Source organism: Gastrolobium bilobum, unplaced genomic scaffold (assembly GCF_033153095.1).
Source record: "Gastrolobium bilobum isolate Gb01-03AN ecotype WA unplaced genomic scaffold, APGP_CSIRO_Gbil_v1 utg3981, whole genome shotgun sequence".
NCBI classification, from domain to species: domain Eukaryota; kingdom Viridiplantae; phylum Streptophyta; class Magnoliopsida; order Fabales; family Fabaceae; genus Gastrolobium; species Gastrolobium bilobum.
Genome location: NW_026898638.1, coordinates 16,921 through 40,297, shown reverse-complemented (window position 1 = coordinate 40,297; position 23,377 = coordinate 16,921). Strand labels below are relative to the sequence as shown.

At 31.3% G+C, this 23,377-nt stretch overlaps 1 pseudogene; it reads left to right on the top strand.

Moving 5' to 3' along the window:
- The first annotated feature begins 4,685 nt into the window (after positions 1–4,685).
- Positions 4,686–23,080, top strand: LOC133317918 (probable protein disulfide-isomerase A6; annotated as a pseudogene).
- The last annotated feature ends 297 nt before the right edge of the window (positions 23,081–23,377 follow it).

Sequence of the window (23,377 nt, the reverse complement as noted above, 5' to 3'; positions counted from 1 at the left end):
ATAAAACCCTAAAAACATATCACATTAGTTTACATGTTTTCTAAAAAAAAGAATTTTTTTTAATATTATAACGATGTATTTCTCAAAATATATAATTTATAATTTGATTTTGAATTAACACCGTACCTATACTTAGTGCGCCAATAAGATTAAAGATGTTTTTCCAAGATAGTAGTACTGTGTAGCCTTGCTAATAAAGTCATAAATTGCAAATAAAATAAGGATTTTCTATCAACTCAATAAAAAAATAAAAGATTTTTAATGCTAAATAAGAATGTATTCTTTTCTTGGACAGAATCTATGTATTTAGTAAAAGTAATTATTCCTAAAATCACGGCTTAAACTTGTACTGATTAGGGAAAGAGAGTAACATTTTGATATGATTAGACACATCGATGTTTAAAAATATTTGCTTTTAAATGCTTTTGAAGTTTCTTTATAGGATTAGGTTTTTCTTGCAACAAGAGATATAGTTATCTCTTGTAACCCATCCTAAAATAATAATATTTTGGGATTTATGAAAAAAAAATATAGGATGTTTCGCAAAAACTCATATTATTAAAGAGAAACAAATTAAATTATTAAAATATCATGTACTTTTTTCCAAACCCCTAAATTATGTGATTTTGGGATTGTTCACGTCACTTTTTTTTCCCAACCTTTTTAATTGTTTTAACTTTTAATCACGAATCTCAATAATGTGATCACCTTATTCTTAAAGCTCTAACTAGTTCAATTTCGCATTAATTACTTGTTAATGTCTCTGTAAAAACTATACTCTACTTATTATGTATGTGCACTTACCTGAAATATAATTTTTGGATAAATAAAATAGGCAAGAAATTCAACAACTGCGCAAGTGCAGGAGTGAGAACTTTGGACTTAATGAGCCAATATTTTGTGGTATACACGCACTTAACTCCACATATAGAAGATTCTGATTCAACGGAAAATTGACTATATACAACACTAAGCCCGATACGTCCAATTAGCAAATTGTGGTTTTTTATTGGTTGTTGTGTGCAACAGTGCAAGTAGTCTTTGTTTATTTTTTGATTTCATGTGCATGTAACCATGCCCTGCGTCTGTTTGTGAGTAAAAAGGGTGCTAGTGGCAGCGACCAAACTAGCTAGGTTTCACGGCAAGTTGGGGCAAGCACATGGCAAGGATCAGAACAAAAGTTTAAGGTGCCGTTGCTGTTTTACATGCGAAGACAGCAAATACTTCCCTGGATTCTGTGAAAGCAGATTCACTACATTAATATTATTGATAGCATTGGTACAAAACTTCCAATGTTCTTGTGTCTAAACTATAATATTAAAGGCATGATGAACATAAAAGAGGATAAGTATGCATAATTGTTGGTTTATATGAAAATTTATAAAAAAAGAACTGATTTGAACTGTATGTATGCAAAGATAATAAAAAATAAAGAAGATTTGTGTTTATGTATAAACTAATGTATTATTTATATAGCATCATTGACTTTAAAGATATGGTCAACTATATTTTATCATCTTGATTCCTAAATGACAGTAAAAGATGAGTGTAAATGATAAACAAGTGATGTTGGAATTATTATGAAGAATCCATATGAAATGAATAAGAAATTGGTTGGGAATGAATGAGTGTTGGGAATATGAAGGGAAGTGAGTTAAGAAAGTCTCAGATTGGAAAAACGAGTGGTGTAGAAGGCTTCACAAAACCTAGTCTTGCTTTTCTAAATTGCTCATTTGTGGGGCAAATTGTATTAAGGAAATCACTGGACACTTTATCTATGTGAAGGATCATAATTTAATTAAAATCGTAATTCTTGCATAGATAAATAAGATTTTTGTTGAAAAAATAATTCCTTAGTTTCACACATGATCTTATACAAAATTTTCGTTAATTTATAAATTAGCAAATAAATATCGTAACTTTAGGGGCACATGCATAAAATTTTAAAATTGATTTTTTTATTGGTTACTAAAAAATGACTTAAACGGTCATTTAAAAATGAAGTACCTATAGTAGACAAAATTAGAATATTCTTAACTATCATTATTACATTTTTATTTATTTTAATTAAAAAAATTATCTTGTTTATTGGGCGAGCACTGAGGGGAGTGTAATTTTTTTTTTATTGATCATTAAATGAATAAGTAGTTATTATAATTACATTCCACCTAATAGCCACCGATAGATCTAGACAAAGGAGAAAGAAACAGAAAGTGAAAAGGAAGAAAATATGAAAAACATTTATTAGATTTTTTAAAAAAAACCTTGAAATGGTTTTTTTAAGTCTCAATTTTATCTCAAAATTGTTTTCTACAAGAACCCATTTTTAAAATGTAAATAATTACCACCATTACATTCAGATATAATAGTTTTCAAAAATTGTTATACCCCCTTCCCCCTTTTAAGGTAAATCAGACAGTTACTTACAAATGCGAACATGAAATGAGATAAGTATTTTACACAGCAAGAATTCTTTTTCTTTTTCTTTTTCTTTTTCTTTTTTATATCAATACTAATTATTTATTTGAGGTGAGTAGTATCCTCAGATATTTCCACAAACTTTCTTTGAGTCAGAAATTAATTCTGAATTTGGAACAAGTTAGAGATTAAGATTTTATGTCTCTAAAAATAATATTGGTAGAGATTAAGCCCAGATTAAGTTTGGGGCGAGCCATTAATTATCACCGTTTGGTTACACGCCAATAATCCTAAACCAACACTACAAGTGCCAAGCATTGCAATATTGGTTTCGACTTTGAAAACTCAATGGTACATGGTGGATTTCAGTGTGCATGACATAAAGAAAGCCCAATGCCATTAGTCTGGGACCAAAAAAACCAAGCTTGCATTGTAGCCGATTAGTTCATGCATGCTGTTCGAACAATTGCCAATTGGGTAACTGGTAGTGTTCAGAATAGAGTTGCGTGACACTTCTATAGTAGGGGTGTTCGCGGTCTGGATTGGATCGATTTTGGAAGTAAAAATTATCCGATTCAATCCCTTCGGTTTGATCATGTAATCATTCATTCGGTTTGAATTTTTTTTCAAATCCGATCCAATTTTTTTCGGTTTGGATTGGATCGATTTTCGGTTTTTTGAAAATCTTAAAATTTGTTTCATGATTATTGTGCAAATAACATCTTTTGTATATATTGACTCTATACAAATGAGATAGGAAGCTCTACACAAATAAAATTTTGTTAATGAGATGTGACTAGGTTTTTTCTTTGATTTTTTCTTTGGTTTAATTGATGAGTTAATGGATCTTGAGTTTAGAAATTTTTGGGCTATGATTGAGGAAAGACCCAAGTAGGTAGAGGGGAATTAATATATTGGATCGGTTTGGATTGAATCGGTTTTCATCAATCAATCCGAAAATCGATCCAATCCAATTAAAATTTGCAATTTTTTTCGGCTTTTCGATTTTCGGTTTATTTGATTTTTGGTTTTTCGGTTCGGTTACCACGGTTTGAATCGGTTTGGATCGGTTGATGAAAACCCTTATTCTACATTTCAGCTTGTTGCAACAAACCAGCAACACATCTTTGAACTTTTAAGATGGGCTAATTTTTGTTTTTTCTAAAAATTAGAAAGTAAATGTTTAGTAATTTATTTTAAAAATAATTGATTGTTTAGGTTATCAATTAAATTAATAGGAGACTTTTATTTTGTATCGACACCACTATATATTTTTTTTGAATTCAAGCCCCCCATCCCCCTTTTTCCCAATTGGTAGGGTCTTAGAAGACATGAAGTGTATATTTAATGGCATTACATAATAGAGATGCAAGATCGATTCAGATATAAAGGCATGGTGCAGAAAAAGTACCACAAGGGGCGTGCAGGATCCCATGACTTTGCAGACACACACAGGCTATTCCTTTTTCAAAAAAGATTTGATGTGTAAATGGAAGTGTGCGTACATGCCAGGAGGACTCACATTGGACTATCCCTCCCTAAATTTTAGTTTTTTTTTTTAATTATTTTATGTATAAAATAATATTTTTTTAATAATAATAGGCTATTAGTACTAATAGTTAGTCTCTTCCTCAAAAATATTTATAATAATTAATACTTAATATTATTCTTAATAAAATTTTTAATTTTAAAATTTTATTTTCGTCCGCTATTATAAAAAATCTTAGGTCCGTTACTTCTTAGGTCTGTCACTTGTACATCAACTTTTTATCTTGGTCACTAGTGCCTCCTCATGTCCTTCCATCACATGCTAGTGTTAACATACATAATTTCCCAGCAACACAATTTTGTTACCATTGCTAATTTTGTTTCTTTGTCCCAACTCAGTGGCGTAAAGCCATGGTAGAAGAAATGAGCTCAGAGGAAACCAATCTTTCAAACATACTTAATAGAAGTGCTTCTCAGGATCTTTCTGTGTTTAACTTGGATGCTACAAGAGAGATTTATGCTTTGCAATTGCATAGATCATCACCACTATCATGTGTCACAAAGAAAGAGCCTTGTCAATGTTTTCAGATGTACAATATTGTTACTCTTCGTTGGAGGCTATGCCTTTGCCAGGACCCACATGGTCCACAACTGCACCTTCTGTATTGGCTGAGCCATTATCAGAACACTTTCAAGCCTCTGTAGAATTTAAGGATGGAGAGAACCAAGCTTCCTCATATATTTGGTGGCTAGGATTTCTTGAAAGTTTAGATCATAATATGACTAGTGAGAAATTGGATCACTCATTTGTAGAAAATATTGGGGTGGAGAATTCTATGGTGCTTGGCCTTGAATCATCTTTTGTGGATGAAATAGATCTTAGTGGTTTCCCAAATGATTGGTTGATGATTCCAACAATGGAGAAGGATTTGGTAGATATGGTTATGCATTAAGAAATTGTATCTTGTTTTTTTTTTCCCCCACTCTTGCTGTTGGAACAACTTAATGCACCAACTTTATCATCTAATAGAATTGTTTTATGTTCCTCTTATTTTCTATGATCTTTTTTCATATTTTAAATTGTCACTTGTGCAGCTTCCCTTTTGTCACTCTAAAATTCACTGTTCAATCAACACAGTGAAGTTGTCATTTCTCTTTTCCCATGGGGGAATTCATGGAAGTTGAATGAGTTTCATGCTGTTTGTTCTTAAATTAAGTAGGAAGAGTCTCGAAACATAGCTATGGGAGTTTCTACTCCAGAGGCTTTGCATTGTATTTTTCTATGCAACCTGTGGCCCTTTTTCTCAACAAAAACAAAAACCTTAGTTAGTTCATTAAAAGAGGGAACTATATTTAAAGTTTTTAAGAATTAAGCAATTGACTTGATTGGTAAATAAAATTAGTACACAAATAAAATAAAAAATATTTACAAATTGCTTTCATATAAGTATTTCACCGTTTATAAATCCTACTATATTTTTATATTAATGAATTATTTTCAATTCTAAAATTAAATATTTTAAACAGGTTGGGAATGAAAAATTACTCACCTTAGTAGAATAAGCCCGAGTGATTTTTTTGTTAATGCTTGAGAGTCAAATTAAACGAGAGAACAAAGGTGAACCTATTTCCTTTTTTAGTTTTTGGGTACCACGTTGATGTAGACGAGCCCAATAATACCATAGAGAAAAGAGCCCACGAAACTGGTAACCTCTCAACGGAAAAATTTAATATATTACACATGTATGTGTGACAAACCAATCAAAGCACGCCACCTCAACTGCTAGTATATTGGAGAGAGAAAAAGAAAAGCGATTTTTTAATTTTACGCTATTTACTATAGGGATATATTTTTCTTATGTTGTAGGAAAAAAATTATCTCATGTTGTAGAAATAAAAGTATAAGTGAGACCCACAGGTAAGAGGAGAGAGAAAAAAGAGTGGTGAGACTCAACCCTTTTTGTGTGTGTAGGAGAGTTGTTTATCTTATGTAAAATGAGATAAACATAACCCTTTACTATAACTGGAAATACATAATGTAAAATCCAAAAATCGCACCCAATATGCTCCTCTTCTATGATGTACCGACACTGATACGTGACACGATACGTCGATATGTAAATTCTAAAAAATGTCATATTCTGACACGTTGTGACATGTTTTGATGTTAAATAATATTTTTAATATATATAATATAATTTATATTTAATGGGAAAAGTTATACTTACAACCTATTTTCTTTACAACCTCTTACAACTATATATCTTAACCGTTGATTTCCATCAATCAACGATTAAGATTTTCGTAAATTAAATTTATTAATTAATTATTAAATCACAATAAATGATAACCGTTGATTGACGGAAATCAACGATTAAGATATATGGTTGTAAAGAAAATAAGTTGTAAGTATAACATTTCTCATATTTAATACATATAACACCCAAAATAAGTCATATAACCAATCAAAATTTCAAATTTTATAACATAAATATAAACAAAAATAATTTTTCATACGTTGTTAACTTTTCATGTTAAATATCATAACAGAAAAAAAATTGATTTAGAAATTATTTTTTCAAGTTTAGTTAATAAAATAAAATTTAGTTGTAAAAAAAAAAAAACGTGTCGGATGCGTGTCGAAATGTTGATCACGTGTCGAAAAAAATTGACTGCGTGTCGAAAAAACGTGTCAAAGCATTGATTGCGTGTCCTAAAATGTTGACCGCGTGTCAAATACATGTCGAAACGTGTCAGAGCGTGTCCGTGTCGAATACGTGTCCGGATTTTTTTTTTCAAAAAGTTGCGGGTCGGTGCAGCTCCTCCTTAGCAGACTTGACTTCATTTACTAATTGATGGTTACACAGAGAATGAATTTGTTTGAATGAGATTTTTAAGAAATCTCGTGAAAATTTTATATTTATCTTTTGATTGATGCATATTAATTAGATGAGATTCTATCGAAATTTCTAAAAATTTATCGAAAATAAAAAAATTTCACGTGATAAAATTATGTAAATATCTGACATAAAAAAATTCATTCCCATTTCTCAAACAGTTAATTGTGCATTGTGGCAAAATTTTTACAAGAGGTTGACATAGTTGACGTCCATCATGTGATTATCTTTTCCAATATTTGCAATATAACAACTGATATTTGAAATTCGATTTAAATTCTTTAAAATTTAAGAATGTTGATAAATTGTTATGGGTTGCTGGACTAGCTGTAGAATAGAAAGAAAATAGGTTTTGACCTGCGAATTTATTGCATTTATCTAATATAAATAAAATTTATTTATATTATTAGATAAAAGAAGGAAAAAATATTAAACAATCAGGTTTCTCCTTGTTCAGCAGAAAAATTACACCTACTTCGTTTTGTCTTATGTCTTTTATATCCTATATTAAAATATTAAGAGCCTCTTTGGATTCTCTTTTTTTAAGGTAGAAGCTGCTTATAAGCTAAAAAAAGAGAGCTTAAAAAAAGAAACTAAAAGCTGTTTGATAATTACATAAAAAATTTAGCTTAAAAGTTACATAAAAGCACATGTTTCAAGAAAATTATCTCTCTCTCTTTATAACTCTTTATTTTAAAAAAAAGCACATAATTCAAGAAAAGCAGATAAAAGCTTAAATTTTTTTTCCTCCTAAGAGCTTTTAGTTTTCAGCTTTTTTCTTCATTATAAAAAAAGAGCTTTTCATTATAAGAGCTTTCCCAAAACCTGTTTGGCCTAGCTTATACTTATAAGTAGCTTCTAACTTAAAAAAGAGAGGATCAAAACAGACATTAAATTTTACCTCACCAAAAAAAAGACTAAATTTTTGGAATTTAGGAATTTATGTTGTTAGGTGGATGCTTCGAATTGAAGAATTCTTTCGAGTTGACCAATTGAATATTTGATTATAGAAATTTTAATATTATGTCAATTATTAAATTTATTAAAATTTAAATTATTAGAAGGAAGAGATTTAGGAAAAAATTATATACTTTTTTTGTTTCGAGTTATTAATTACGTGGAACCAATGCACTCTACGAAAAAAATATAAAGGTTCAACGATTTTGATGATAACAAACAAGCATGAAAAGAAAGTTTCAAAGTGCAACCATAAAAAAGAAGTGTAAACAAGATCAAGACTCAAGCCTCGAGAGAAATCTTTAAGTCCAAGCAATCTCCAAGTAACATATTATAGGACTTAATTAGGATTATTTGAAAGGGTAATTGATCCCTTACGTGAGTCAAAGTATTTTTCAAATACATGCATAAAATCATTGTTTGACATTCAAATTCATTCCTAACATGAAAATATAGTTTTCAATATTTATAAAATATTTAAACAATATTTGAAACTGATTTGAATCAAGAGAAAACCATTTTAGGGTGAAATCCAACCTTTCAACAGGTTGGTAATCGATTACTCAAACAATGGTAATCGATTACCCTTCATGGTAATCGATTACCCACACAATGGTAATCATTACCCATTGTGCAGAAGACAAAATAACGGATATGAAATGGCTAGTTTGCGAAAATGAGTGTGTAAATAGCCATGTGGCCCTCTATAAATAGAGAATACTGTTCCCCTTGATGGGACACACTTCTTGATCATTATTACTCATTTATTATCATTCTATTTGCTTTATTCTTGTCTTCTTGATCATAAATTCTCTTTGAGCTTTATTCTTGTGAGAGTGTCAACAACCATTGTTCTTCAACTTGTGTTATTTGTACTTTGAAAGTACTTAGCCATTGCTAAACACTTCCATTTGAATTCTTAGCCATTGTTAAACACCTCCATATCACTTGAGAGGTCACCATATTTCTAAGAAAATTTAGAGTGAAAAATTGTAAAGCATCAAGAGCCCGAAGTCTTGAAAGGTTGTAGTGATTTGTCAAGCACCCTCAAGCTTGATAGTTAGTGAAAAGAATTGATCGAGCGGCTTCAGTCTAGATGTAGGTCACGATGGTGGTGACCGAACCAGGATACATCTAGTTTGCAATTTCTCTAACCTTAACCTCTTTATTTAAGTATTGAAATTGCATTTTAGATTGTCTTTATATATTCGCTTGCTTACTTTGTGATCACTACACTTGCTCTCACACTTAGATTTTTCTTTATTAAATCTCTTTATTGAGTATTGAAGACACTTGAGTATTGAAGCCACTTGCGAAAAGATTTTGTAAAACTCAATTCATCCCATCTTGAGTATTGCAGCCACTTGTCCAACAAATTATTTAATTAATCTGGTTTGAATTTGAACAAAAAGAATTAGCCTCCGTTAAAAGTATATTTTTCATCTATTAAAAAATTATTATTATTTCATTATTAAGAGAACTCGGATCCTGAGTCTATTTAATATTTCTACGATAAATGCAGATAAGTTATTTATATTTATTTTCAAAACAATGTCATTTTAGGTTGAAAGATTAAAAAATTATAATGATAAAAATTATTATAATCTTGGAATAAATTATAATTACAAAAATATCCTCATTTTCGTTACAAAACAATATTATTTTCGACTTAATACAAATAACTTATTTGCATTTACCGTAGAAAAAATGAACCTTTTAAATAAATGATTAATGATATAATATTTTTTTTAAATTCACTTAGATAGTTATTAAAAAAATTATTTAATCGTAAAATTAAGTAATACTAAATCAAAAAGTCAGAGAAAATCTTACCTAGCATGTAAGATAACTAATATTTTAATTATCAGGCGATCGTAATAGGTGTGCCATGCATTGATATCTGTGGCAGTGAAAATTAATTAAAAAAATATACCATTGCTTTTTTAAAAACAAAAATTGATTGGAAAGGAATATACATACAAATGGTGATAATGATTGGCACAATTAAAAAGGATGAATTATATAGAATTGAACTCTTTTAAGTGTCATTTAATATCACGTGAAATGATTTTAGACGATCCTAAAAGATCAAACTGGAGATAAGAAAGACAGAAAATGTTATATTAACAGTAAAAATAAAATAAAAATAAAATAATAACAATTAATTTTCTGTGAGTGACACACAACTAAGGATATTAATGAGTCGAGCCGAGCCGAGCTTTGCTCTTAAAAAGCTAAGCTTGTATTTGAATCAGTGTTTAAAAACCTGGCCCGGTCATCGACCCGGCCGAGGTCAGGGGTCATGGAGTCACGGGTTCAACCGGGGCGTCACGGGATCACTATGCTGACCCGATTTTATATATTAAAATAAGGGGCAGGTTATATTTAGAAACTTTTTTATTTACAAACTCTTACAAACTACACTAAGTACGACCGATCATACTTTAATCATGCAGTGTACGACCGGTCGTACTTAGTGTAATTTGCAAAAAAAGTTTGTAAATGGATCCGATCTCTTAAAATAATATATATATATATATATCATATACAAAAATATTAAAAAAACAAACCACCAATCATCAAAGATTCAAAATATACTTAACATAATTCACTAATTACAACCACAAGTCAATATTACACAACCTAATTAAAGTATCAAGATACCAAAGTACAAAACTCATATTCTAATGGGATCAATACGCTGACCCGTTTCTGCCTCTTTGGAGAAGGTCCCTGACAAGGGAAAATTTGAAGGAAGTAAGAATGAGTTTTTGTTTTCCATCGACGACTGTAAGGATTTCATTTGAATAGATAAAGTTCTTACCTTTTCTAGAAGATTCACATCTGCGAGTGAAGATTGAAGACATATAGGTCGCAGGGAGAGAAGAGAACGATTAGATTTATGTTTGCAAGTATTTTTATTTTATTTTTTTAATAAAACGAAGTTGTTTCATGAAATTTAAAAAAAAAAAACATGCAGTGACCCCCTTTGACCCGGGAGTCACTGAAACCCGGCTGGGTTTTGGGTGTCGGAGGGGTCGATGTGCGTATAGGGTATAACTTGTGACCCTAACCCTCAGAGGGGAGGGGTCAGGGTTGATCCGGGTCAACCCCGGGGGCGGGGTTTTAAAACACTGATTTAAATAGGTCAGCTTGACCAAGTCTGTTACCTCTTATAAATATAATTATTGGTCTGTGGCCTGTCTTATTTACAAAAAATAAAAGCATATTTTAGTCTGTTAGCCTGTATTAAAAAAATAAGACAATAAAAATTTATCCAAACAAAATATATAATCAATAACACTAGTAATTCTATAAATATTCATAAATTCAAGATATATCCAAACAGCATAATATAGAACAAAATCATTCAAAAACTCTGTTTAAAATGAGATGGAATGGATTGAGGAGAAAGAGAGGGCTATTACAAGTAGTATAAAAAATATAAATAAAAAATAATATACTAGGTCGGCCTGAGAGGCTCTAAGGTCGAACTTTTTGAATTGGAGCCTGATGCCTTTTTATTAAACGAGCTTTTATACAAGTTCAAGCCTGATGCCAACAACTAATTTTAGACATGTAAGCTCAGGTCTTCACGAGTCGAGCCAAAGGCCCCTGGCTCGTTTAGCACCTCTACACACAACGTTTAAGTTCAAATCCTATGAAGACGGTTATTACCAACCGTGATTCTAAATTTAAGTCAACTAATTTTTTTTATTAAATATTTAAATTAATAAATAAGCAATTTTACAAAAATTGCTATAATAACCGTCAATGGTTATTATTTATTGAGATAATGATTGATTATTAAGTTTAATTCCCAATAAATGATAGCCGTTCATTGACAAAAATCAACAGTTAGGATTTGGTGTCAAATTTTAAAATTTAACATCGGTGTTAAAGGATCCTGCTATATATATATATATATATATATATATATATATATATATATATATATATATATATATATATGGAAAAATATTTCTCAACCAGCTTGAGATAAATTTATCTCCGGCCACCCCAAAACTACGTCGTTTTATTTATTTATTTCTTTATGTTAATTGATTCACCCTTGAATGGTTATGATTCTTTTTTTTTTTCTTTCATTATCACCATTGATTCATCTTTGTACGGTTATGATTTAGTAGCCGGAGATAAAATTATCTCAAACAGCTTTAGAAACGATAAGTCTATATATATATATATATATATACACTCAAATTCTACTTCCTAAAATGGAATAAGAGGGCTGCTACTGCTAGGCACCTAATACACCTTTCCAACTTTGCCAGCCACCTTCTCCCTGTTATATTGCAGTGTCTTCTTCAAACCAGTTGGATGTTTTCTTGGTGTTTTATAGTCCAATATTCTTAGTACCTAGTCTTTTATTATTATATTTTGTATCTGAATTTGTCTAATTAACATTCATCAAGCTTCCAATATGAAATCCAAATATGAACTTGATATAAATTAAGTCATTAAGTGGCATCAATCTTTCAAATAAGTAAAAGGGCTCGGCAATTTCATATGGTGTGAAAATCTTGGCCATCTCAATGGCTCAATCTATGTATCAATGCAAATCCCTACCAATTATATTGGGTCTGGTTAAGAATATGTTGCACTATCATGTTTCTCTGGATTGAAAGCGATACTTGTCCTACCCCGAGTCTTCTCAATAATCTACTAACGATTATGGACCAATAATAGGGCTAAGAGGTTGAGGCCATGAGAAACCCTTAATGCATATCACTATGTTAGACAAAATGGATTTTCCATTATTTTTATCGAAATTTATGACCAAAAAAAAAAATCAGTACTTAAGTCTCCAAAAATGTTGGCCAAAGGACAATATAGTGGATGGTTTCTCATCCATAAGTTTTGGGAAGCATTGTTCTCTACATTAATTTTTTTGTGTGTGTGGGCTATGCTGATTATATTGAATGCATATACGAATAGGAGAATGTCCAAATTCCATGTATTGGAGAAGTTTCCTATACATGGTTGGATCCAACTGCTGCTCTTAATTGCATGACTTCCTGGTTACATAGAATCATTGTCCTTTTGGCTATTTTAATTTAACCTTAAAGAAATAGCGGTCACATTGTTAGGCCTGGAAGAATATTTTCGGACCTAAGGAAGGGCTCCACTCAATCATGACACATTTAAGGGATTTTAATTGATGGACCATATGTGTAACAATGTGTGTACATATCCACTCGGTTCCTTTGCCCATGTTAAATCGTATTATGAGTATAGGAACATGGATAGGATATCACATGAATTTCAAATTTATGTGCACCTTCTTATTCTAAGATGGAGGTGCATTTAGTACTTGTAATGGCTTGTAAATTGATTATGAAGAAGGATAATAAAGATTGAACACGTGATCATTAAGGATGTGTACTACTTTTTTTATTTTAGGCAGGGTAGATGTTGAGCTTAAGATAGCGAATTTATAGATTGCTATGTATTATAAAGAAATATATTATAAAATAATTAATATAGCCTTACTTAACACGTTAAAATTATTGGATTGAATTAGTTCCTTTACAATGTACGCAGTCCAAAATATGTAGAAAGTTGTTTATTAATTCCTTTGATTTCGGATTAAAATTTTAATATTAACATCTAGAAAATTTTATTTCCTTAAATGCATTGGACTAATATGTGTATTCTTAAGAATTAAATGGGGAGAATACTAAATTTCTTTTAACGCGCTAGCCAATTTGAAGATATCCATGATCATACAGCAAGCGGTGTTAGTGATATAATATAACAAACATATAAAAAGCATTGGGCACAACCATTGTTGTTAAAATCTCGATTTATTATTACGATTCTACGTTTTTACGATTTTTTTTCATGAAAACGATTTTATTAATATTCTAAACGCTTTTACGTTTTTATGATTTTTTACGATTTTTTTACATTAAGATTTTATGTTTTACGATTTTTTAATTCCCTTCCAATTTTATTTAAGATCTCGATTTTAACAACATTGGGCACAACTTCGTGCAGCCTTCTATTTTGCTTAATGCGTTTCCAATTTTCTTTCATTTACATTTCCCTTCATCTTCACCTTATTGGAGGAGTCTAATGTATTATTAGGTAATCAAGTTGCCGGCCTTAACAAATTTTAGTGCAAAATAAGTAAAACGCACCAAACCACCTCGTCCAAATCGTTATAGTAGCCAAAAATGGAGTGGTTTTAATTCCTTAATTATTCCTTTGTTTCAATACTAAGTTGGGCATCCTTAAGAGTTAGGGACATATTCTTGTGCAAACTAAGTAAAACGCACCAAATCTTCTCGTGGAAATCAATGTTGCAATCAGAAAGTGGAGTGGCTTTAATTCCTTAATCATGCAGTTATGACTTGTTTTAGTTTTGATCTTGTTTTCGGGGTTGAGGTTTTGGATGCTTTTGTCTTTCAGGATCTAGCACAACAAAAAAAACTGGTTTTTCACGTCGATTTAATAATGGTGGCTTAATTAAACCACCTTGGATTCATCAATTAAACTACTATTACAGCTCCACCTCACATTTTACTTTTTAATTAACTCCGATTATAGCTATACATCTCACTCTCTCATCTTTCTCGACTTTATTTTTCTCGCATTCCGCCGTTGTCTTCTTTCATCTTTCGTCACCGAAGATTTCTGTCTACCATTCTTTTATAAAGGTAATGATTAAGATTCCTTAGATTTTTATAAAAGTAATTATTAGATTCCTTAGATATTTATAAAAGTAATGATTATATTCCTTAGATTTTTATTTAAAGTAATGATTACATTCCTTTTTGAAATTCTATATAAACCCCCCTAAAGAAACTTAAGTATAAGAAAAAAGGAGAGAGAGAGAGGAAAAGGAAGAGAAAGCGAAAGAAAGAAGGAAAAAAAAAGGGAGGATACTATTAGAAGCAAACAACTCATTCTCTCCTTTATTTTTAAAGTTTATTTCTAGATATTTTAGAAAGCTATGTTGGTTATGTTTTTATCTATGTTATGTTGAAAGTTGGTACTTTAAAGTTATTTCTTTAAAAATTGTAAAGATGCCAATACTCTGCCAAAATTATTTTATGAATTATTTCTACTCTTTTACTTTATTTTCTATATTTGGCTTTGTGAATTTGATGAATTTACTTATATTAGATATGAGAATGATCTTGAATCAAGTTTATAGAAATTAAAAAATTTCTTTGGTATTAAATGAATACTGATGGAATATGTAATCTTTTACTAAATGATTCTAATGTGACTGACCCATTAGGGAATCATAATGGTTATAGGATAAGAGACACCTTATCATAGCTTGAGCTCCGCCATACAGAACCTTTCACTTACAGAACCAACAGAATTTGGCCGCTCGCACAATTGAGCATTAGTCATTTCAGTTAAAGATTACACGTTCCTATATATGTTTATATCTAGAACACACAAAGTTTGGGTAAAACCCACAAAGGCTTAGCTTGGGTATAACTGAATGAAGAACCCACAAAAGTATGGGCTTATATGTTTATTTTGTGAGAATGATATTTTTCACTAAAGTGGCTGGATTGGTTATAGTTCGAAAACCCCCATATTACTTAGATTTATCTCATGTGTGTTTGTTTTTATGCTAACTTTTCTAGAGTAAACATGCTAGTATGTGTAGCTTTGGAGTATGGTAAAACACTATGAATAAAGATTTTGAAGACTATACGGAGCTCAGTGAAGCAATTAACAAAATAAATGTTTCTTTTCAGTTTAGATTATGATGTATTTCTAATGTAATAGTGAATTTGATTTCTGTATAATTAAATTTTAAGGGTATTTTGTCATGTGTCTTATTTCATATCCGTTGCATTAGAATTTCATTATAATTTTCGTTTTCTTATTTAAAATAAGATTTAAGAATTAATGTGATATCCTCTATGCTAGTCAGTTGTAGAGGATGTTACAACCACCGTCAAGGTAAATTGATTCATATTTCCCCCTTTTAGATTAGGTTTTCATTTTTGCCGAGAAATTTTTGAGAAATGCTCCAGTTGAGAGCTATTAAGAATTTAAGACACTTGCTATAGTGTCCCATAGGACTTGAGTTCTCTGTAATTGCGTTTTTTCAATGTTCATATTTTGTGTTCCATTTCAAGAGTGTGCATGCTGAGTGTTGGCTTAGGCCGAGGTTCATTGGTAGCGGTATTTCTTCAAGATCCTAGGTTTATAGCTCAGTTAGCGGCACCGGCACTAATTATGGTAACCTCTATTTCTCTAGAAGAATTACTCTTATTCTTTTGTGCTTTGAGGTTCTATCTTTGAACATGTTTTTTGTTATTTATGTTTATCGTAGATAATATTTTAGTCAAACTCAGGGTGGCATCAAAATGAAGTTAAACATGTTGAAATTTACTTGTTAAAAAGTAACAAATTTTAGTTTCTCGTAGTTCCTGTTTATTCAAAACTATATGGATATATATTCCTAAGGCATGGTGGGGTTAAAATACAAACAATGTTTTGTTTAGGATTATGTGAGAGCTTTGAAAGGGCAATCATTCGTTTTCATTGCTTGTGTTATTATCCAACATTATCATGACTTTTGAGTCATTGTACTGAATACTTAACAATATAACCATCCTATTGATATGACTTCAGCATATAGAGATTTTTAGGGTTAAAAGAGCAAGGATTTGACATTAATTCAGAGATAAAAGGTATTATTTTAATGAATTATTGACAATCCGCATTCAGACATACTCTCACTAAATTTCTATATTTTGTAGGAGAAAATGCATGCAAAAATGCTACTTTCAACCGCCATCAACTTGCGCGGACCGCGCCAAGATCACTGCAACACCGCACGGATCGCGACACACTGGCGTTGATCGCTCTTTTATAGGATTTTGAGGGTTAGAGTTCACAATAAGAATATTGAGATTTTAATTCGGACAAGGGTAGAATAACAATCTGTGCATGATCTAGACATAGGCTTACATAGATTGCAGACTTTTAAATTCATTTGCTTAATTCTTAATTCAAGAAGAATTTCTAGGACACTAGGATTCTAATTGGGCTAAAGGGTTGAATACACTAAGACATTAGGGTTCAACTATTTAATAGGAAAATAGTAAATTGTCTGAGCTAATAAATTAAATTGGTTATAAAATTCTTTTTACAATTATAAGGGAGGATTGGAGGTGAAGTGAATCATGATTGCAGTTCTTTTACAATTTTAATTACTTATATTTTCTTTGACGTTCTTGATCTTTTCTTGAATGCTTTTGATTATTACTGTTTTTAAATTACAGTCAACAATTACTTTCTCAATTAAACCGAGATTTCCAAATTAAGGGGAATAGTTAAAGTAATAATTGGTGTACTAATCCTCGAGGAAACGATCTTTACTTATCACTTTATTACTTGGAACAAACGATATACTTGCCGATTTTGCAACACCTATGTTGTTATCCTCTTTTATTTCCATCCTTTTCAGTGTCTCTGATGTACCCTGCCGGATTGGTAATTTGTCATCTATTCTTTGTTCTGCATGGCATTTTGAGTGTTTCTCAACTTAATTTTTCTGACATTTGTTAGCGTAGTATTCAGTTGATTTTGCCATTGGTATTAAATGTCTTATTAATGTAGGTACCAATGTGAAGTTAGCTTCTATCCCATTCAATGTGGTAGTTCTCTCTTCAGATAACTTTGATAAGGTGGTCTTGGATGAAACAAACGATGTTCTGGTGGAGTTCTATGCATCTTAGTAAGTATAGATTTACCATCAGATGAGCTTCCAAAACCTTATTATATGGTGAATTTTTTTTTCTTTTTTTTCATTTTTATGAATATTTTTTCTTCATAAATTTAATTATGTTTTCCAGGTGTGGTAATTGCAAGGCCCTTGCCCCTGTAAGGATGTTCTCGAGTCCTTAGACTTCTATTTTAGCTTATAATTACAGCTTAATGAGTTTCCCCTACTTGTGTCTATATCAAGGTCAATCTTGATAAAACTTTAACTATTTTTGCAAAATTATGAAAAGGTTGTTGCAGCATTTAAACTGGAGGAAAAAGTAGTTATAGCCAATGTTAATGCTGACAAGAACAAGGATTTGACAGAGAAGTATGTTCACTGATATTTTTATTTGTGTTCTAGTTAAACTTGGTTGGTATCATATTTCAGAAGTGTGTGTGCCTAATTTCTGAAGCTTGCCAATACAGATATGATATTAGTGGTTATCCTACACTGGAGTTTTTCCCAAAGAGCAATAAAGCTGGCAAAGATTATGACGGTGGTCGTGATTTGGATGATTTTGTAGCTTTCATTAATGAGAGATGTGGCACTAACCGTGACGGGCAAGGACAACTTACTTCTAAAGTTAGTGAAACAATATATGTTTACTAATAAAACTATCAAAATGATATATTCTATTATTAGCTATATTGTTTAGCTAACATTTATATTTGAATGGCTTAATTATTCTTGTTGTAGGCTGGTATAATAGTATCTCTAGATGAATTGGTGAAGGAGTATTTGAGTGCTGACAATAATGAAAAAAAGATAGCCTTTTCCCGGCTTGAGATGAAGTTAAAAAGCTTAAGGGCTCTGATGTCAGGTTTGAACAATTTTATGGTTTTGTTATGTTCTGGTTTACATAACTTTTATTTTGAATTGTGGTTATTGTGAAGCCCAAATTGTTCTCCTACAAGTCTTTCTTTTATTCAAAAGAATATTTTTTTTCTTATTTTTTGTGATGTGTCTTTTTGTTTCTCTTAGATATGGTAACCTATTGTTTTAGGGGAACGCCCCTAAGATACTATGGAACGAAAGACCAAACAGTTCAAAACTGTTCTTTTATTCTTTCCAAATTCTTTAAAGATTAGTTCAAAATATTATTTAGAGTTACTATCCTCGTGGGAACAATAATTTGGGCACTAATAATCCCACTTATTACTTGATGCGTGCACTTGCGCGACAAGGTCAATATCTTGAGAATGAATGAGTTTTCTCTTGATAGACTAAGTAATTGAAAGTCCGACAAAACACCTAGCACCCAACATTACACAAGAAAATGGGGACATATTAGAAAACATGGGGATAACATATATAATATTTTTTCATCACGATGCAAACACCCAATTACATCACAATCCATGTAATTAGTTACCTCAAAATGCAGACAAGGGAGCAAAGAAATGCTGGAGTAGAAGGGCACGCAAGAGAATAAGCCACAGGAAATACAACTATACCAAATGAGAAAACCAATAGCATTTCAACAAATCAATGGCAACTTATAAAATAAACTCACAGTTAGGGATTAGGTTGTGTTACGGTTAGGGTTTGTTTTGGGGTTTGGTTTAGGGTTTGGGGTTCTAAGTTAGGGTTAGGATTTGTGTTAGGGTTCTAAGTTAGGGTTAGGGTTTTAGGTTATGGTAAGGTTCCAAGTTAGGGTTAAGGTTTTAAGTTTGGGTTAGTTTTTATGGTTTAGGTGTTAGGGTTAGGTTAGGGGTTTCTCTCTTGTTTTTTACTCACCTAGGGTTATAAATTATTATGATATTGGGCCCTTAATTACTTGCATGTTAAAACTTTTTTTAATAAATTTGTTAATATTTATCACTAATAAAAAAATTTCAATTGCAAAGTATTGGACCTAATACAACAAAACTAACCACGCAATAAAGATACTAAAGTAACTGCAATACAATGCAAATGTAGGCCCATATTAATCAGAATGTATTTTTAAAACAAAGGAATATCTCACAAGACTTCTAATTAACAACACACAATCAAGTCTTATCAAAACCAAAGATATTAAATTTTGTCCAACTCATTCAAGACAACTCCAATTTAATGTTCACATCTAAGCATCATATGTTATAAATATTCTACATCATATCAGTTTTCAAGTAGATTAAATGTGAATTCTTCAACCATCATCCTATATCAATATAAAGGAGAATACAACATGACTTTTAATTCTTACAAAACAACCAAAGTTTCGTCAAGATTAATAGTTTACTATTATGTTCAAATTATTGAAATAGCCAAAACCTAACATCCATGTTAATTCAGTCTAAGAAAAAACTTACAGAGGACCATACTTTCAAATTACATAAAGAATTCCCACAAGTTGGTCAGCCCTGGTAACACCCAAAATGTAAAACACATACCATCCCACCATTTAGAAATTTCAAGCCAAGAGCTGTCTATGAGAAATATCATAGCCTAAGTCTCCAAATGACTTATCAGTGACACAATCACACAATAACGGAGAAGTCATCATTGTGTTGTATAGGTAAGGAACTCCAATGTTAAAGATTATATCTAACATGACAAACTAATGGAGACAACATTATATATCATGCACAAATACTTCTACATGGCTACATTACTAAGTACATATTCTTTACCATAATTCATTTGGTACAAGTAGGTATATAGTCAGTACACTTCAGTAACTTTTTTTAACAATTTCGCTATCCTGGCCAACAGTGGCTTATCCAAATATCTTCTTTAACTTACAATTTTAGAAGCTAAAAACTACACCATTTACCAATGTTTATTCTAACATTTCATTCCTATATACATTACATATTGAATGCTACACGGAATATATCATTATTATCACATTAATCCAGCAAAACTCCAGAACTTAAATTAGTAAGAACATAGCAGGGGAGAAAATTTTATTGTAAACCAGCTATGACAATAGTAAAATTCTAAAATCTTAGACAAACCTCTAATTTTGTATCCACTCGTGTTTTGTCCTTCACACTACTATATAATTGCGACTTCAATTTAAATGGCTCAACCGAGACCTGAAAACAAACATCACTATTACAAACTGAATTGAATAATTAATTAGGTTTTTAAATATAAAAAAACATAGGGAGTTAGACAATGTCGCAGATGACCAAACCTTGTGAATGTGGGAAAACTGAGCTCGATTGATTCGAAGCGCAATCAGCGTGTCAGTAAAGGTGACAACTGACAAAAGAAAAACAACCAAATTGGTTCCAGGTAATGAGGGGCAACTGACAAAATATTCAAAAAAAAAAACCACTCACTAGTACAAAAAAATGATGATAAAAGGTGAGAACAAGGAACATTCACCATTTTATGATAATGAAGGGTCTTCTTTACCGGTAGTGAAGGGTGGAAGAGTTCCGAATTCGTCGATTTGAAATCAAGGGACAAGAAATAATATATCAGAGTAACAGGGAGGAAAGTCACCAGAGAAATGATGAAGGCGTGAGTTGTCCGAACAAAAATATTTCGACGAAAAGCTATCGACCAACGAAAATGATGAGGGCAAACAATGAGCACAATAGGCACTAGTTAAGAGTAGATGGAAATGCTTAGGAGAGAGACGCAGAAAGGAAATAGACGAGAGATGAAAATGCCCAGGAGAGGGAAATGGTTCTCTGATTAAGCTCTCAGGAAATGTAAAAGAGACTGAAATGGAGATTTTGCTTGCATACTGAAATGAAGAAGAGTGAATGAAGGGGAAAACACAGTGAAATTTTCACTAAGTTTTTTTTTACTAAACCGACGCTTTACGATGGAAGCTTAACATAATTACATTGCAAATAACGTCGCAAATGAGTGGGTTGACCTTTCATTTTCACTAGACTATTCCACCGCAAAATTTGCCGTATTTCACGACAAAATATAAAGTCGTTACAAATTTATCATAAATGCTCATTAAATATCTTAACCACAGTTTTACCTAACCATTTTTGTTTCAATAGCATCGAAATTCTATCACAATTTGTGACAGATACTGATCCATCACAAATTTTAGTTCCATTTTTGAAAAAGAAAAAGAAAAAGTAGGGAACATAATTAATTCCAGAAGATTCTTTCATCATCGAAAAATGAATATGTCGTATTCTGACATGATGATTTACAAGGATTGACTTTTGGCATGATGTATGCTAGTTCACCAAGTCTTTTGTATAATTAGATACATTAAATGATATTTCAAACATGCGACGGAACACACTTCCGTTGCAAATCATACTCGGAATTACCGTTGAATAATCCATCCTAAACTATGACGAGTTTACTCTAACTTCCATTGCAATATTTCCTCCCCAAGTTTGCGACCAATGTGCCCGTTGTAAAAATAATTGTCTCAATATTCCATCGTAAATAATTCATCTTTGGGACGGAAGGTTTTCCCTTCGCAATTTGCGACAGTCTTGCAATGGTCTTGTGACAGAAATAAGATCTTTTTTTGGTGACGGGTATTTGGCCCTATTTCCATCGTAATTTTCATTTTGCCACAAATTTCATTGTAGATTGCGATGAAAAATTTACTATCGCAAAATCTCATCGTTGTTTATACATTTTCTAATAGGGTATGTTATTTTTACTAGATGTTTCATGTCTCTCTCTATATATAAACAATGTTTGGATGTTTAATTTCATGAAAATATTTTTTCTATTTTATTCTATATTACTTTCAAGAACATTTAAAATTTGGCTCCTAGTAGAGTTTGGCAAGAATGGATATCCTTTTCCAAATTATCACAAATAACATAACTTTAATAATGAGTATCTAATTGAAGGGGAGATTATATTATAAATTAATTAGAATTTATTAAGAATGATATAAATTAAAATTATTTTTTATCAATAATATAAAAAATAATTAGTATTGCCTAATGAAAGCACTACTAGAAAATAACATTTTTGCGAAGGGCATTTTTCGTCGCAAAACTGGCAATTTCGGTCGCAAACACCATTTGCGACTGAAAAAAGTCGTTGATAAAAACCTCATCGCAAACAAATTTTGCGACGACATTTTCTTGTTATGAATTTCGTCGCAAATTGCGACCGAAAAAACCCGTCACAAAACTTATTTTCCATCATAAATTATCCGTCACAAAGTAAATGAGGGAAAGAACCCATCACAAAGTTTGCGATGGAAATATAGTACAACACCGTCACAAATTTGCGATGGAATTTTGAAAATCCCATCCAAAATTTGGATGTAATGAAAGTTCCGTAGCAAGTAACCATAAGAATTTGCGACGGAAATGTATATAATACCGTCGCAAATATTAGGTCCACAGTCTAATACAAAAATCGTCCCAAATTTGCGATGGATTATACATATATTGATTTGAAAATTGTAAACCCCGTTCGGTGACATATATGTTTGAATTTGAAGCAGGTATCGAATTGGTTTAGTAATGCAATGGTGAGGCTATAGAAGCCAATGGTGGAGGAAATGTACTTGGAGGAAGTGAAGGAGCGTGAAAACAATATGGCTTCCTCGGAAGGGGGTAACTATTCCAACAATGATATTAACTCTCTAATTAGTGTTTTATTGTGTCTGTGACTGAGAGGGAGCTTGAAGAAGAAGTGGTTTGAAAATTTGAATAAAGTACCTAAAATCCTAAATTCGGAAACCCTATTTACCAAAATCAAAGAAATCCAAATCTATCATCCAAATCAGCTCCACAATCCAAAAATGCATCAAACAAGAAGATATAATATTTACCACAAGATCAGAAACATCAGATATATCCCTCAAATTAGAAGTATAGGGTACTCACCGTCATAGGTGCCAAGGTTCCAACAGAATGCTCTTAAAAATAGAGTCTCCCACACCCAATGAAGAACTCTTCGAGTGTGA